Source organism: Panthera leo, chromosome B3 (genome assembly GCF_018350215.1).
Source record: "Panthera leo isolate Ple1 chromosome B3, P.leo_Ple1_pat1.1, whole genome shotgun sequence".
NCBI classification, from domain to species: domain Eukaryota; kingdom Metazoa; phylum Chordata; class Mammalia; order Carnivora; family Felidae; genus Panthera; species Panthera leo.
This window is the reverse complement of record NC_056684.1, coordinates 26,836,287-26,854,999: the sequence shown is the minus strand read 5'-3', so window position 1 is coordinate 26,854,999 and position 18,713 is coordinate 26,836,287.

Here is an 18,713-nt window from a genome sequence, read left to right as displayed (position 1 = left end):
TCTGCCCCTCCCCTACTTGTGCTCTGTCTTTCTCTATCAAAAATAAATAAATGTAAAAAAATTTTAAAAAAATGTTATAACTGAGCTGCAACCTTGAATGGATGCCGCAATGACAAGGATGGATGAGGTAGAACAGAGAAGCAGTGATATAGAGGACAAACTTATGGAGAATAATAAAGCAGAATAAAAGAGGGAGATTAAGGCAAAAGAGCACAATTTAAGAATTAGAGAAATCAGTGACTCACTAAAAAGGAACAACATGAGAATCATAGGGCTCCCAGAAGAGGAAGAGAGAGAAAGAGGGGTAGAAGGATTATGTGAGCAAATCATAGTGGAAAACTTTCCTAACCTGGGGAAAGATACAGACACCAAATCCAGGAAGCACAGAGGACTCCCACTAGATTCAACAAAAACCGACCATCAACAAGGCATATCAATCAAATTCACAAAATACTCAGGCAAGGAGAGAATCATGAAAGCAGCAAGGGAAAAATAGTCCTTAACCTATAAGGGAAGACAGATCAGGTTTGCAAAAGACCTATCCACAGAAACTTGGCAGGCCAGAAAGGAGTGGAAGAATATATTCAGTGTGTGAAACCAGAAAAATATGTAGGCAAGAATTCCTTATCCAGAAAGGCTGTCATTCAAAATAGAAGGAGAAATAAAAAGTTTCCTGGACAAACAAAAATTAAAGGAGTTTGTGACCACTAAACCAGCCCTGAAAGAAATTTTAAGGGGGACTCTCTGAGGGGAGAAAAGATGAATAAATAAATAAATAAATACCCAAAGCAACAAAGATTAGAAAGGACCAGAGAACATATCCAGAAACTCCAACTCTACAGGCCTCATAATGGCAATAAATTCATATCTTCAGTACTCACTCTAAGTCAATGGACTCAATGCTCCAATCAAAATACATAGGGTAACAGAATGGATAAAAAACAAGATCCATCTATATGCTGTTTACAAGAGACCCACTTTAGACCTAAAAACACCTTCAGGTTGAAAGTAAGGGGTTGGAGAACCATCTTTCATGCAAATGGTCAAAAAAATAAAGCTGGAGTAGCCATACTTATATCAGACAATCCAGACATTAAAATAAAGACTGTATCAAAAGATGAAGAAGGGAATTTTATCATAATTAAAGGGTCTATCCAAAAAGAAGACCTAACAATTGTAAACATTTATGCACCAAATGTGAAAGCACCCAAATATATAAATCAATTAATCACAAACATAAAGAAATTCATTGATAGTAATACCATAATAGTAGGGGACTTCAACACCCCACTCACAGCAATGGGCCAATCATCCAATGAGAAAATCAACAAGGAAACAATGGCTTTGAATGACACAGTGGACCAGATGGAATTAACAGATATATTCAGAGCCTTTCATTGTAAAGCAGAGGAATACATTCTTCTCCAGTGCACATGGAACGTTCTCCAGAATAGACCAGATACTGGGACACAAATCAGCCTTCATCAAGTACAAAAATATCGAGATCATACCATACATATTTTCAGACCACAACACTATGAAACTCAAAATCAACCACAAGAAAAAATTTGGAAAGGTAACAAATACTTGGAGACTGAAGAACATCCTACTAAAGAATGAATGGGACAACCAAGAAGTTAAAGAGGAAATTAAAAAGTATATGGGAGCCAATGAAAATGATAACATCAGGGGTGCCTGGGTGGCTCAGTCGGTTGAGCATCCAACTTTGGCTCAGGTCATGATCTCGCAGTTTGTGAGTTTGAGCCCCGTGTCAGGCTCTGTGCTGACAGCTCAGAGCCTGGAGCCTGTATAAGGTTCTGTGTCTCCTCTCTCTGCCCTTCCCCTGCTTGTGCTGTCACTCTCTGTCTCAAAAATAAATAAATAAGTATAAAAAAAATTTTAAAGAAAATGATAACACCACAACCCTAAACCTCTGGGACACAGCAAAGGCAGTCATAAGAGGAATGTATATAGCAATACAGGCCTTCCTAAAGAAGGAAGAAAGATCTCAGATAAACAACCTAACCTTACACTTTAAAGAGCTGGAAAAAGAACAGCAAATAAAACCCCAAGCCAGGAGTAGACAGGAAATAATAAAGATTAGAGCAGAAATTAATGCTATCAAAACCAAACCAAAACAAAACAAAACAAAAAAACCCAAAAAACAAAAAAACAAAACCAGTAGAACAGATCAATGAAACCAGAAGCTGGTTCTTTGAACAAATTAACAAAATTGATAAACCACTAGCCAGTTTTATCAAAAAGAAAACAGAAAGAACCCAAATAAATAAAATCAAGAATGAAAGAGGAGAGATCACAACCAACACAGCAGAAATTAAAACAACAATAAGAGAACATTATAAGCAATTATATGACAATAAAATGGTCAATCTGGAAAAAATGGACAAATTCCTAGAAACATGTATACTACCAAAACTGAAACAGGGAGAAATAGAAAATTTGAGCAGACCCATAACCACTAAGGAAATCGAATTACTAATCAAAAATCTCCCAAAAAATAAGAGTTCATGGCCAGATAGTTTTCCAGGAGAATTCTACCAAACATTTAAGAAAGAGTTAACACCTATTCTTTTGAAGCTGTACCAAAAAATAGAAATGGAAGGAAAACTGCCAAAATCTTTCTTGAGTCCAGCATTACCTTGATTCCAAACCCAGATAGAGACCCCACTAAAAGGAAAACTATAGACCAATTTCCCTAATGAACATGGATGCAAAAATCCTCAACAAGATATTAGCCAACCGGATCCAACAATACATTAAAAAAATTATTTACCACGACCAAGTGAGATTTATACCTGGGATTCAGGGCTGGTTCAATATCCACAAAACAATTAACATGATTCATCACATCAATAATCCTCTCAATATGATCCTCTCAATAGATGTGGAAAAAGCATTTGACAAACTACAGCATCCTTTCTTGATAAAAACTGTCAAGAAAGTAGTGATAGAAGGATCATACCTCGAGATCATAAAAACCATATATGAAGGACCCAAAGCTAATATCCTCAATGGAGAAAAACTGAGAGCTTTCCCCCTAAGGTCAGGAACAAGACAGGATGTCTGTTATTCAGCACAGTATTGGAAGTCTTAGCGTCTGCATTCAGACCACGCAAAAAAATAAAAGGCATCCAAATCATCCAGGAGGAAGTCAAACTTTCACTCTTCGCAGATGACATGATACTCTATATGGAAAGTCCTAAAGATTCCACCAAAAAACTGCTAGAACTGATCCATGAATTCAGCAAAGTTGCAGGATATAAAATCAATTCACAGAAATCAGTTGCATTCTTATTCACCAATAATGAACCAACAGAAAGAAATCAAGGAATCAATCCCATTTACAATTGCACCAAAACACATAAAATACCCAGGAATAAATCTAATCAAAGAGGTGAAAAATCTATACACTGAAAAGTATAAAAGCGTATGAAAGAAATTGAGGAAGACACAAAGAAAATGGAAGAAGATTCCATGCTTCTGGATAGAAAGAACAAATGTTGTTAAAATGTCAATACTGCCTAAAGCAATCTACAATTTTCAATGCAGTCCCTATCAAAATAACACCAGCATTCTTCACAGAGCTAGAACAAATAATCCTAAAATTTGTATGGAACCAGAAAAGACCCCTAGTAGCCCAAGCAATCTTGAAAAAGAAAACCAAAGCTGGAGGCATCACAATCCCGGATTTCAAGCTATACTACAAAGCTGTAATCATCAAGACAGTATGATACTGGCACAAGAACAGACACTGAGATCAATGAACAGAATAGAGAACCCAGAAATGTACCCACAAATGTATGGCCAACTAATCTTTGACAAAGCAGGAAAGAATATCCAATGGAATCAAGACAGTCTCTTCAACAAGTGGTGCTGGGAAAACTGGACAGCGACATGCAGAAGAATCAACCTGGACCACTTTCTTACACCAGACACAAAAACAAACTCAAAATGGATGAAAGACCTGAATGTAAAACAGGAAACCATCAAAATGCTCGGGAAGAAAGCAGGCAAAAACCTCTCTGATCTTGTCCACAGCAACTTCTTACTCAACACGTCTCCAGAGGTGAGGGAAACAAAAGCAAAAATGAACTACTGGAACCTCATCAATATAAAAATCTGCACGGCGAAGGAAACAATCAGCAAAACTAAAAGGCAACTGACAGAATGTGAGAAGATATTTGCAAATGACATATCAGATAAAGGGTTAGTATCCAAAATCTATAAAGAACTTATCAAACTCAACACCCAAAAAACAAAGAATCCAGTGAAGAAATGGGCAAAAGACATGAGTAGACACTTATCCAAAGAAGACACCCAGATGGCCAACCACCACATGATAAAATGCTCAACATCACTCCTCATCAAGGAAATACAAATCAAAACCAAAATGAGATACTACCTTAGACTTGTTAGAATGGCTAACATTAACTACTCAGGCAGCAACAGATGTTGGCGAGGATGCCAAGAAAGAGGAACTCTTTTGCATTGTTGGTGGGAATGCAAGCTGGAGAAGCCACTCTGGAAAACAGTATGGAGGTTCCTCAAAAAATTAAAAATAAAACTTCCCTATGACCCAGCAATTGCACTACTAGGTATTTATCCAAGGGATATAGGTGTGCTGTTTCGAAGGGACATATGCACCCCCATGTTTATAGCAACACTATGAACAATAGCCGAAGTATGGAAAGAGCCCAAATGTCCATCGACGGATGAATGGATAAAGAAAATGTAGTATATATATACAATGGAGTATTTCTTGGCAATCAAAAAGAATGAAATCTTGCCATTTGCATCCACGTGGATGGAACTGGAGGGTATCATGCTAAGCGAAATTAGTCAGTTAGAGTAAGACAAATATCATATGACTTCACTCCTATGAGTATATTAAGACACAGACAGATGCACATAAGGCAAGGGAAACAAAATATATTATATATATATATATATATATATATATATATATATATAAATTTATATATTTATATATATAAACTATATATGTGTGTGTGTGTGTGTGTATATATATATATATATAAACACGGAAGGGGACAAAACTTAAGAGGCTCTTAAATATGGAGAACAAACAGAAGGTTACTGGAGAGGTTTGGGGAGGGAGGATGGGTAAGGGGCATTAAGGAATCTACTCCTGAAATCATTGTTTCACTATATGCTAAGTAATTTGAAAAGAAATTAAAAAAACAAAATTATAAAAAAAAAAGAAATTGGTAACAGTAAGATATAAAGGATAAACTCCAAATAAATTGCAAAATAAATTAGAATATATTTTAAACTAAGTAATAGTGAAAATACAACATATTATACTCTTTTGGTATGCTAAAACAGAGTTCACAGGAAAATTCACAGCTTTAAATTATTTTATTGGAAAGAAAAAAGTGTAAAAACAATGACCTAATGTTCCACCTCAAGACGCTAGACAAAACAGAGTACAATAAACACAAACAGGTAGCAAAAGAAGCAAGAAATATAAATCTATAAATTACAAGACTGATAAACAGTGAAGAAAATAAAGCCAAACCTGGTTTATTTAAAATAAAAAACAAATTGAATGACCTTTAGTAGTCTGAAAAGGAAAACCAGAAACACAAATCACTGATATTAGGAAGAAAATAAATCATAAAGACATAAAAATATAACAAACAAAACATTACAAACTACTTTATGGCAACACATTTGAAGTCTTAGATGAAATACGCAACTTACTTTGTAAATGCAACTTAACAAATTGAATACAGGATGTCAGAAAAAATATGAGTAGCTCTGTATCTATTGAAGAATTTGAAATCATTATCAAATAAATTCCCACCAAGCACACTCCAGGCTCAGAGAGTTTCACTGGTGAATTCTATCAAACATTAAAACAAGAAATAATACAATTGTAAATAAATGTTTCCAGAAAAATATGGATAGGGGAACATTTTAAAACTTTTTTAATGAGAAAACAGGGAGACAAACCATAAGATACTCTTAAATATAGAGAACAAACTGAGGGTTGTTGGAGGGATGTTGGGAGGGGGAATGGGCTAAATGGTTGATGGGCATTAGGGAGGGCACTTGTTGGGATGAGCACTGAGTGTTGTATATAAGTGATGGATCACTAAATTCTACTCCTGAAATCATTATTAAACTGTATGTTAACTAACTTGTATTTAAATTAAAATAAAGAAATAAAACTTTTAAAAAAGAAATAAAAATAAAAATAAAGAAAAAATAAACTTATTTTGTGAGGCCAGAGTAACTTCATCACCAGAGGTTGAGAATTGACATTATGAAAGGTAAAATATCAGAAAAAATCTCTCATAAACATAGACACAAAATTACTTAACCATATAATAGTATATTGAATCCAGTAAAATGTAAAATGGAAAATGCATCATGAGTAGGGTCATTCCCAGGAATAAACGATGTGTTTAATACTAAAATTTCCATAAATATTCTCACCACATTAGTGAGTAATGGAAAGAACCATATGACGGACTACAATGATTGGTAAAAACATTTGAAAAGAGGTCAACACCCATCAATGACAAAAACGTAAGCAACCAGGAATAGATGGAAACTTCACAAATAGGATATAGAATATCTAAAAAAATCCCTACAGCTGATCATGCTTATGTTTAAAGATGAAATACTTTCCCATGTTAGGAATGGAGTTAAAGAAAAGATTCCTAGTATCACCACTTCTGTTAAATACTGTGCTGTAGTACTTGTCTTTGAAATAGAGCAAGCAATAAAAAGAATTAAATTTGAACAGGAAGAAGTAAAACTGTCTTGTCTCTTTTTTATAAACAGATGATTATTTATTTATTCAATAGAGTATAGATAACATGAATGTTAACATTTTAATCATGGTTAAGTGTGCAATTTGGTGCCATTAAGTACATTTACAGTGTTGTGTGACCATCATCACAATCTATTTTCCAAATTTTTCATCACCAGGAACAGAAAATGGAAACTTTAAGCAATAACTCCCCATAGTTCCCACCACCCAGCCCCCAATAACCTATATTTTTCATTATGTCTCTTATGAATTCACTTATTCTAGATATCTTATATAAATGATACGTTTCTCCCTTTATGTCAGACTTATTTCACTTAGAATAGTGTTCTCAAGTTTCATCCATGCTGTAGCATGCATCAGAACTTCATTGTTTTCATTGCTGAATCATATTCCATTGTATGGATATACCACATTTTGTTTATCCATTCATGTACTGATGGGCTCTTAGATTGCTACTATATCTTGATTATTGAGAATAGTACTGCAATGAACACTGACACACAAATATCTGTTTGAATCCTTGTTTTGAATTTTTTTGCATGTATGCCTATGTGGAATTTCTGAGTCTTTTGGTAATGCTATCTTAACTTTTAGAGGAACCATCAAATTATATTCCATAGTGGCTGTACCATTTTACATTCCCACCAGCAATGCACAGGGGTTCCAATTTCTCCACATCTTTATTAACACTTGATGTTTTTCATTTTATGTTAATTTTTGTTAATTTTTTTTATAATAGCCATCCTAGTGACTGTTATCTCATCATGGTTTTGATTTGCATGTCCCTAATTATGTTGAACAACTTTTCATGCGTTCATTGGCCAAATGTGTATCTTTTTCAGATAAATGTCTGTTCAATTCCTTTGTCCATTTTTACATTGGGTTGATTATTTTCATTTGTCAGTTATAGGAGTTCTTTATATATTTTAAACATTAATACATATTTGTAATCATATAAATGTGATTTATAGATATATGACATATAGATATAAATTATATATACAAATCATATATATAAGTCATATAGATATATACATATATATGTATATATGATTTATGATTTGCAAATATTTTCTTCCATTCTGTGGGTTGTCTTTTCACTCTCTTGATAGTGTGCTTTGAATGCATAAAGTTTTTAATTTTAATGAAGTTTAATCTATTCCTTCTTCTGTGGTCTGTGCTTTTGGTGTAATATTAAAGAAATCATTACAAATGCAATTCCATGAATATTTTCTTATATGTATTCTACTCAATGTTAGTTTGATTTATTTACTATTTATTTTTTAAATTTTTAAAAATTTATTCTCCAGTTAGCTAACATACAGTGTAGTCTTGGCTTCAGGAGTAGATTTCAGTGATTCATCACTAACATATAACAACCAGTGCTCATCCCAACAAGTGCCCTCCTTAATACCCATCACCCATTATTCCCACCCCCATCAACCCTCAGCTTGTTCTATTTGAGTCTCTTATGGTTTGCCTTCCTCTCTGTTTTTATCTTATTTTTATTTCCCTTCCCCTGTGACCATCTGTTAAGTTTCACAAATTCCACATTTGAGTGAAATCATATGATATCTGCTTTCTCTGATTGACTTATTTCGCTTAGCATAATACTCTCCAGTTTCATCCATATTTTTGCAAATGGTAAGATTTTATTACTTTTCATTGCTGAGTAGTATTCCATTGTGTGTGTGTATGTGTGTGTGTGTGTGTGTGTATGCACATACATACCACGTTTTCTTAATTCACTTATCAGTTGATGGATATTTGAACGCTCCATAATTTGGCTATTTTTGATATACTGCTATAAATATTAGAATGCATGTGCCTCTTGGAATCAGCACTCCTGTATCCTTTGGATATATTCCTAGCAGTGCAATTGCTCGGTCATAGGGTAATTCTATTTTTAACTTTTTGATAAACCTCCACACTGTTTTCCAGAGTGGCTGCACCAGTTTGCATTCCCACCAACAGTGCAAGAGGCTTCCCCTTTCTCCACATCCTAGCCAACATCTGCTATTTCCTGAGTTGTTAATTTTAGTAATTCTGACCCACGTAAGGTGGTATCTCAAAGTGGTTTTGATTTGTATTTCCCTGATGATGAGTAATGTTGAACATCTTTTCATGTGTCTGTTAGCCATCTGGATGTCTTCTTTGGAAAAGTGTCTATTCATGTCTTCTGCCCATTTCTTCACTGGATTATTTGTTTTGCAGGTGTTCAGTTTGGTAAGTTCTTCATAGAGTTTTGATCCTAATCCTTTATGTGATTTGGCCATTTGCAAATATCTTCTCCTATTCTGTTGGTTACCTTTCAGTTTTGTTGATTGTTTCCTTTGCTGTGCAGAAGCTTTTCGAAGATGTCCCAATAATTCTGTATTCTATTCTAATTTCTGAGTTCTGTATTCTATTCCATCAATCCAAATGTCTGTTTTTGTGTCAATACCATACTATCTTGATGATTACATCTTTGTAATATAGGTTAAAGTCTGGGATTGTGATGACTCCAGCTTTGGTTTTCTTTTTCAACATTATTTTGGCTATTTGGAGTCTTTTGAGATTCCATACAAATTTTATGATTGTTTGTTCTAGCTCTGTGAATAATGTTAGTGTTATTTTGATTGGGATTGCTTTGAATGTGTATATTGCTTTGGGTAGTATAGACATTTTAACAATATTTGTTCCTCCAATCCATGAGCATGGAATGTTTTCCATTTCTTTGTGTCTTCTTAATATTTTTTTTCATAAGCTTTCTATAGTTTTCAGTGTACAGATCTTTTACCTCCTTGTTTAGGTTTATTCCTAGGTATTTCATGGTTTTTTTTTATGCAATTGTAAATGGGAGCTATTCCCTGATATCTCTTTATGTTGCTTCATTATTGGTGTATAGAAATGCAACCAATTTCTGTACATAGATTTTATATCCTGCGATTTTGCTGAATTCATGTATCAGCTCTAGAAGTTTTTTGGTGGAGTCTTTCAGGTTTTCCATGAACAGTATCATGTCATCTGCAAAGAGTGACAGTTTGACTTCTTCATTGCCAGTTTGGATGCCTTTTATTTCATTTTCTTGTCTGATTTCTGAGGCTGGGACTTCCAACACCAGGTAAATAACAGTGGTGAGAGTGGACATCCCTGTTGTGTTCCTGTTCTCAGGGAGAAAGCTCTGTTTTTCCCCATTGAGGATGATATTAGCTGTGGTCCTTTCATATATGGCTTTTATGATGTTTAGGTATGTTCCCTCTATCCCGACTTTCTTGAGGGTTTTTATTAAGAAAGGATGCTATATTTTGTCAAATGCTTTTTATGCATCTATTAAACGTATTATACTGTTCTTATCCTTTCTTCTATTAATGTGATGTATCACGTTAATTGATTTACAAATATTGAATCAATCCTGCATCTTAGGAATGAATCCCACTTGATCATGGTGAATAATTCATTTAATGTATTGTTGAATTCAACTTGCTTGTATCTTGTTGAGAATTTTTGCATCCATGTTCATCAGGAATATTAGCCTGTTAATTCTCCTTCTTAGTGGAGTCTTTGGTTTTGGTATCAAGATAGTGTTGACTTTATAGAATGAGTCTGGAAGCTTTGTTTCTGTTTCTATTTTGGAACAGTTGGAGAAGAATAGGTACTAACTCTGCTTTAAATGTCTGGTAGAATTTCCCTGGGAAGCCATCTGTCCCAGGACTCTTATTTATTGGGTGATTTTTGGTAACTGATTCAATTTCTTTGCTGGTTAAGGGTCTGTTCAAATTTTGTATTTCTTCCTATTTGAGTTTTGGTAATGTGTATATCTAGGAATTTGTCCATTTCTTCCAGATTGTCCGTTTTTTTTTTGTCTATAATTTTTCATAGTATTCTCTAATAAATATTTATATTTCTGTGGTGTTGATTGTCATTTCTCCTCTTTCATTTGTGATTTTATCTATTTGGGCCCACTCTCTCTTCTCTTTGAGAAGTCTGGTTAGAGGTTTATCAATTTTTGTTTATTTTTCAAAAAAATAAAACAGGATTCTGTGATGTATTGAACTCTATATTGTTTATTTCTGCTTTATTTATTTATTTATTTTTAATTTTTTTAATGTTTATTTATTTTTGAGACAGAGAGAGACAGAGCATGAACGGGGGGAGGGGTAGAGAGAGAGGGAGACACAGAATCGGAAGCAGACTCCAGGCTCTAAGCCATCAGCCCAGAGCCCAAGGTGGGGCTTGAACTCACAGACCACGAGATCGTGACCTGAGCTGAAGTCGGACACTTAACCGACTGAGCCACCCAGGCGCCCCTGTTTATTTCTGCTGTAATCTTTATGATCTCTCTTTGCTGGCTTTTGGCTTTCTTTGCTGCTTCCTTCTAGCTCCTTTAGGTGTGAGGTTAGGTTGTATATTTGGAACCTTTCTTGCTTCTTGATATTGGCCTGAATTTCAATGTATTTTCCTCTTAGGACTGTCTTTGCTGCATCTCAAAGGGTTTGAACTGTCATGTTTTCATTTGTGTTTGCTTCCATATATATTTTAATTTCTTCTTTAATTTCCTCATTGATCCATTCATTCTTTAGTAAGATGTTCTATAACTTCCATGTATTTGGAGACTTTCCAAGTCTTTTGGTTGATTTCAAACTTCATAATATTGTGATCTGAAAATATGCATTGTATAATCTCAATCTTTTTCTAATTGTTTAGGGCTGTTCTGTGACCCAGAATGTGATCTATTTTTGAGAATGTTCCATGTGAACTTGGGAAGAAGGTGTATTCTGTTGCTTTACAATGAAAAGTTCTGAATATATCTGTTAAGTCCATCTGACCCAATGTGTCATTCAGAGATGTTGTTTCATTACTGATTTGCTGCCTAGATGATCTGTCCATTGCTATAAGTGGAATATTAAAGTCCCCTTAATTATGGTATTATTATCTATACATTAGTTTAGTTTGTAATTAATTGATTTATATATTTGAGTTATTCTGAGTTGGGGGCATTAACGTTGACAATTGCTACCCTTTCTTAAATAGACCCCTTAATTATGATATAATGCCCTTCTTCATCTCGTGTTACAGTCTGTGTTTTATGTCTGATATAAGTATGGCTACTCTGGCTTTCTTTTGATATTCAGTAGCATGATAGATGGTTCTCCATTCCCTCACTTTCTTTTTTTTTTTTTTTTTTAATTTTTTTTTTCAACTTTTTAATTTATTTTTGGGACAGAGAGAGACAGAGCATGAACGGGGGAGGGGCAGAGAGAGAGGGAGACAGAATCTGAAACAGGCTCCAGGCTCCGAGCCATCAGCCCAGAGCCTGACGTGGGGCTCGAACTCACAGACCGCGAGATCGTGACCTGGCTGAAGTCGGACGCTTAACCGACTGCGCCACCCAGGCGCCCCATCCCCTCACTTTCAATCTGCAAGTGTTCTCAAGTCTAAAATGAGTTTCTTGTAGGAAGCATATAGATGGATCTTGTTTTTTATCCATTCTGATACTCTATGTCTTTTGATTGGGGCATTTAGTCCATTTACATTCAGAGTGGTTATTGAAAGATATGGATTTAGTGCCAATTTGTTACCTGTAGGTTTAGTGTTTGTGTTGTCTCTGGTCCTTTGTAGTCTTTGCTGGTTTCCACTCACAGAGTCCCCCTTAGGATCTCCTATGAGGCTGGTGTAGTGGTCATGAACTCCTTCAACAAGTTTTCCTGGGGTAATTGGATAGTGCTATGGGAGGGAGGGGAGAAACTCTGACATATACTTCACACTATACACAGGTATAACTATTGAATATCACATATACTTCAATATAAGAGCTAAAATTAGAAAACTTCTAGGCGAAATCAGGGGAGAAAATGTTTGCAAACTTGGAATAGGCAAAAAAAATTTAAATATGAAATGTAGAAGCACAAAACATAAATGAAAACGTAAATGATAAATTAGATTTCATCAATATTAAAATATTTTTGTCTTCAAAAGCCACTGGAACTTATTGTAAATGTTTTGTCATTATAGCTGACAATGCTATATATATACTAGCTTTTTGAAAACATCTTTTTTTTGATTGAATGAATGAAAATTAATGCATTCCTAAATAAACTCAGCTAATTTCAACACCATATTTATGACTGATTCCAAATAAGATGAGATGTAACTTTAGTGAACAGAATGGGAGAGATGTTCTGCAAAGGGAGTGGGGTGAGTAACACACTGGTGAGCTAAAGAATCACCTCCGACATTTTATAGAGGGAACCATCAAACACAGAAGAGGTATTAACATCCAAACTCTCACTTAAATATGAGAAATTAGTCAATTGTGTACCTTGATGGGATTTAAAGGCATTCAGGGCTTACATTAAATAATATTTGTAAGTCTTCCTTTTAAAGATTTGCTTATTTTGATGTTACCAATTTTGTTTTATAATTTGTTACATGCTTCTTGCTATCTCCTTCTGAAATAGGGAAGTGTAAATTTTCTCTAACAGGTGAGCAAAGCATCCAGAATAACTCAAATAAGGATGAACTGCCGTAAATCAGTGAAAATTAAGAATTAATCTCACCATTGTGGGTTTCAGTGCCACTTTTGCTGAAGAATAGAGGTGACAGTTTCAATGATTTAAGATTCAGATAGGAGTCATTGACAAAGACGGGAAGAAGGGGGAGGAAGGGAAATCAGATGGTGAGTGACTGAGCATGCCTCATGCTCTACTGATACTTTTACATTTATTTTTCACAAAAGGGTCATTTTAGGCTTTACTCTTCCTTTACTGTGTGCTTCTGTATGTTCATATATGTGTCTGTTTCATTGTGTTGCAAATTATGAGTATGTCAGTGGGAAGTGACATCCTTAGTTTTGAGGCCTTTCAGACCATTCATAATGACGCAGCTGACTTACTGGTTGTTCTTAAGAGCTTCTTTGAAGATCCAAGTATACTTTTCTCTTTAATGCTAAGTGTTTTTTTAATCCTTTTATTTCTTGGATTCACTTCAATCCTATAATGGATAAAATACCAGGATACACTAGGGAGACACCATCACTGTGGTAAAGAACTGTTGTCCCCATGTGTATCTTTCCTACCAGCCCCCACCAGCTGCTGGTGCCCAACTATAGGCCCTAGTCTCTGTCATTATTTTTCCTTCAGAACTATACAACCCATAATGGCTGGGTCTTCCCAGCCATAAGCATTAGGGCCAGCATGGGTGTGATCCTTGCCTCTTTATATCTAAGGCAATGTAACCAATGTGCCTTCCTTTCTCTATATAAAAAATACTTTGTATACTTATTCCTGATATTTCTTTCTCCCAATGCACAAAGCAATATTATTGTTTTTTCCTTAGTGAACCTCTAGAATCCTGAGTCAGAATTGTGTGTGTGGGTGTGTGGCATGTGTGTGTTTATCAATGAAGGTAAGAAAATTAGGAATTAGAAAATGGGAAGTGATTATCCCTTCTCTAGATGAAAATAATCCTGAAAAGTCAAATTTTCCATATAGTCAGTGAAAGCAAGTTGCACAAATAATTTAAACTCTCAATTAGAAAGGATAGTAAAATATATTTATTATCTCTATTACATATATGGAGCCACAGCATTTGAAACATTATTTTTTTTTCCTTTAACCAACAACTAGCCCTCATCAAAGCCTAGTGTCACAGAGTTGCTCTCAACCAAAGGACATCAGGGCAGGAGAAACACACAACTACCTCTTAGATTTTAGGCTTAAAAACACATTATTTGAGTTAAAGCAAAAAAAAAAGGTTAATTCGTTAAAAAGCTGTGTATTTATATAAACACACAGGTATTTTTTGGAACAGTTTCAATCTAGTATAACCTGTCTCCATCTCAACTAGAAAAAACAGCCCATCTTTAAGAAAAGGAGGAGAAATTTTTAAAAAGAAGAAAGAGTCCTGGGGGAGGGAACTCTGAGACCTAAGAGAAGGTTGGATTTCTGCCTTTTTCACCTTTAATTTCAGAAGTTATTAGCAGCCCCAGATGTCCCTATTATCACATGGCCTAGAATCCATACAGATGGGAACATGATAAGTCAAGATCACAGCTTCCCTTTAATTTCTATAGTCCAGAAAGACCCAAATAATGTCTGGAATTTGGTGAGACAGAAAGAGAGAGCAGGTGTCAGAGAGGACCTGAGAAGGGCAGCTGGTAGGAGGATGTGGGTGGATAGTCAGTCCTTCACTGGGTAGGTGAGGATTAGCTCTATGTCCCTGGCTCCCAGGGCTGGGGATGAGTGTGGAAATCTGTGCACTGTCTTGCTTCAGTCATGGAGACAGTCCATACCACCTATCCTCAGGACCAGACCAGATACATATCTGGTATAACTTCAAGAGTTATGCTCTTGTTCAAATCTGAATGAACAAATACATCATTACATTGTCATTGAACATAACTGGAAATAAAGATTATGCCCCTGCTTAGGCAGTTTGGAGGATTGGAATCATGCAGTCATTACAATTTTGGGAAAGTGAAATTATACTTTTGTGCCCCTGCTTCTATGACCAGGGGTTTTAACAGTTGTGCGCTGTGCCTTCAGCACTTCTAAGAATACTTGTGCTGAATTATCTCTGTGTGGCTGCCCTGTTTTATGGGCAAGGTAGTCTTTCTCCCCCATGATGGTGCCTGATTCAAGTTCTGAGATTTGGAGCTGCCATTTGTCCCTAAGAATAATTGTCCCATTGGGGAAAACAACAAAGACATCGCATTATGTATGCTTCTGGGATCAAGAAAAGATTTTGAAAATAGATGAATTCTGGGAAAAGCAGCCCTGTTCTCCCTTCCCAAACTTCTATCCTCTCCATCCCAGATTAATCAGGTTTCCCCAAGCTGGGAGGAAAAGGTAGAGGTGGAGAGATATCAGAGGTTGGTTTCCCTGAAAACCATATCCCAGTGCAGAGTGGAATATTGGTGTCACGTAGGTAATGCTAACTGCTCTAAATCCCTAAGCCTCAGTGGCCTAATGTGATAGAGGCTTAAATGGTACATACGCTGTGTGAGAAGTCAGTGAGTAGCTTATCACAGGGGATGTTGGCATTCATCCTTCTTGACTGGGAGCCCTATCTTCTCCTAGGGCCAGTGTCCTCTGCATGGGGAAAGAAAATGAAGGATGGCATATGGGAGGTATTTATGGGCCAGAGATGGGCATCACTTCCATTCATTTTTCACTGGCTTTAAGTATGCAAGCCCTGTAAGCTGGGTACCCAGGATAATGAGGAAAGGGATTTAGGAACACTGGGCCAGTCTCTGATAAACCTCATTGAAAGTCTTGACATCTGAGGGCAGAGGTGGCCCCTGCTCTGCATCATGGAGTCATGGACAAGAAGTGACAGTTTGAGGATCCTAGGCAAGGAGACTTTCCTATGGCTCAGGAGGAGGGCCAGTAGCTCTGAGAACCCATGGACATTAGACAACCCAAGTGGCATGTCTGGAAGGATCACATATTAATCATTCTATCACAGTGTTATGTTTTTGGGAAATAAAAAAAATACTCTTCACTTTTTTTTAAGATGCTTAATATTAGAGTGATAGATTTATTATAGCGCATACAGGTGAACTTAATTACAATGGGTAATATCTTACAGAAGATTTATGCTTTAATGAATCCTGTAAAGTAAAAATCATGTTCAGGCAAAATGTTCCTTTACCTTACATGACCATTAAATAATAAAAACATAAGTCGTGGATTCTTAAAAACTGTATAACTAAAATTCACAACAGTAATATCAAGCACAGGATAACAAAGTATGGTTTTGCCCATTGGTTTTCCTTCCTTTGAAAATCAATGAATATCTGCACTAAATATTAGATTCAGAACCAAAATCCAACTGCAACTAAATCCTGCAAGTTCATAATGAGTGACAGCCATGATGTGACTTATCAACTTAAGACAGACATATGGATATTACAACATAAACATGTGATACATGCCCATACACGAATAAACACACACATGTATTTTTATGCTAAGGTTTGTAACCCATACACTAGTTTGTTTTTTTTTTTTTTTTTTTTTTAATTTTTTTTTTCAACGTTTATTTATTTTTGGGACAGAGAGAGACAGAGCATGAACGGGGGAGGGACAGAGAGAGAGGGAGACACAGAATCGGAAACAGGCTCCAGGCTCTGAGCCATCAGCCCAGAGCCTGACGCGGGGCTCGAACTCACGTACCGCGAGATGGTGACCTGGCTGAAGTCGGACGCTTAACCGACTGCGCCACCCAGGCGCCCCACCCATACACTAGTTTTGATCAACAAATTGTTTATTAAATCGCTCATCTGTCTAATGTCTTATTCAATGTCTCTTGTTAAGAGCTCCTAAGCATGTGAAAAATATATGTAAAATTACTGTTTGACTTGGAGGAAAATAAGCACCGCAGCACTGTTCCATTTTGTTAGGTTGCCAGCAGTGTGTCAATATGTCAGTGGGCCCAAATGAAAATATTACATAAATAACACATCGGTCTGAGAAGATGTGTCCTAAGAGTACATCATATTCACTTGCTGACAAATTGGTCAGGGAATTAACATTACCTTTGGAAGTCATATACTTGATTGTGAAATGCTTGAAAAATAACAAGCAAATAAAACAATAACCCTGAAGTGACTTTGTTGGTCTTCCAGCCACTTCTGAAGTCTCCCATGACATGGACTTGGCCTCACTCTGAAGGTCCTCCCCACAACCTTCCATCCAGTCTACATCTTGTCCATCCTCTCCATGTAGATAGTGTGAGTGAAACTTTAAGTACCCCAAACTCCAGTCAAGGTGACAGGTATTTAATGTCAGTGTTGATACTGGAATATGAAGTCAATTTGGAAATACAGGGCTAAATAGCTGTATTAGGCCACCTTGAGAAATGTTTTGTGGGTATAAGAAAGTAGGAAACTCTGATCAGGCCTGGCAAATACATAATGATGGTCTGTGCTCAGGAAAGCCTCTCATCTTCCAGAGTCCTCTTCCTCACACATCTTGGACACAGCTACCGCCAAAACCTTCTTGGGACAGCACTGGGGCAGCTACTTCCAGTTGGTCATGGATGGACAGAAGGATCCTCAAAAGTTCCCCTCCTTTTATCTGATCCATTGTTTGCTAGATTGGCCTTGTAAATATAGCAATGCAAGAGGGAGGTGCCCTGATGGTGAACAGAGGCATTCTGATCACTAAGGTAACAATGACCTTGGGGAAAAAAAAATAAGATCTGGTATTTGTTTTTTGAACTTTTAGGAAGCTGATAACTAGTGAAAGTTTTCCTGGACTCCATAAGCTCTGGGATACCAAGGGGCTGACAAACAGATACTGAATGAGGTTAAGTGCCCCAAGCTACTTTCTTTGTCATAAGATACAGGTTGTTTTACTTTTATTATCCAGACCATTCTTTCAACTCTCTTCTGTAAACATTGCTCCTATCAACAAGGACCAATTATTCTACAAACTATAATAGATGGGGTGTGGGGAAGCTACCTAGAAAACAGTAGTCTGTTAGTTCATTCACCTTCCTTCCTAAATATGCCATTCCTTCCAATTTCAAATGTATTCTTATAATCTCTAAAAGTGATCAATGAATCTTTAAAAGATGCAGTTCTGCATAACTTGATACACTCAAAGAAATAAAAACAACCTTCATTTTGTTTTCAATCATGGGACCAGTGCAAAAACTTTCTTCATACACATTCTAGATATTTGGGATATGATTTATAGCAAATAACCCAATGTGTGGAATTACTGAAATAATAATCTAAGGTCTAGAAAATCATTAGAATTTGCAACCAGATTAACTGAATGTACTAGGAGGAAGAGATTCGCAGGTGCCAGCAACAGACCCAGTTTCTGAATCCTGAATGAACTGTTTGATTTGGAAAAAAGAAGGCTGCAGTGATCCACTGCAGTTAGCCCCTGTGAATGTG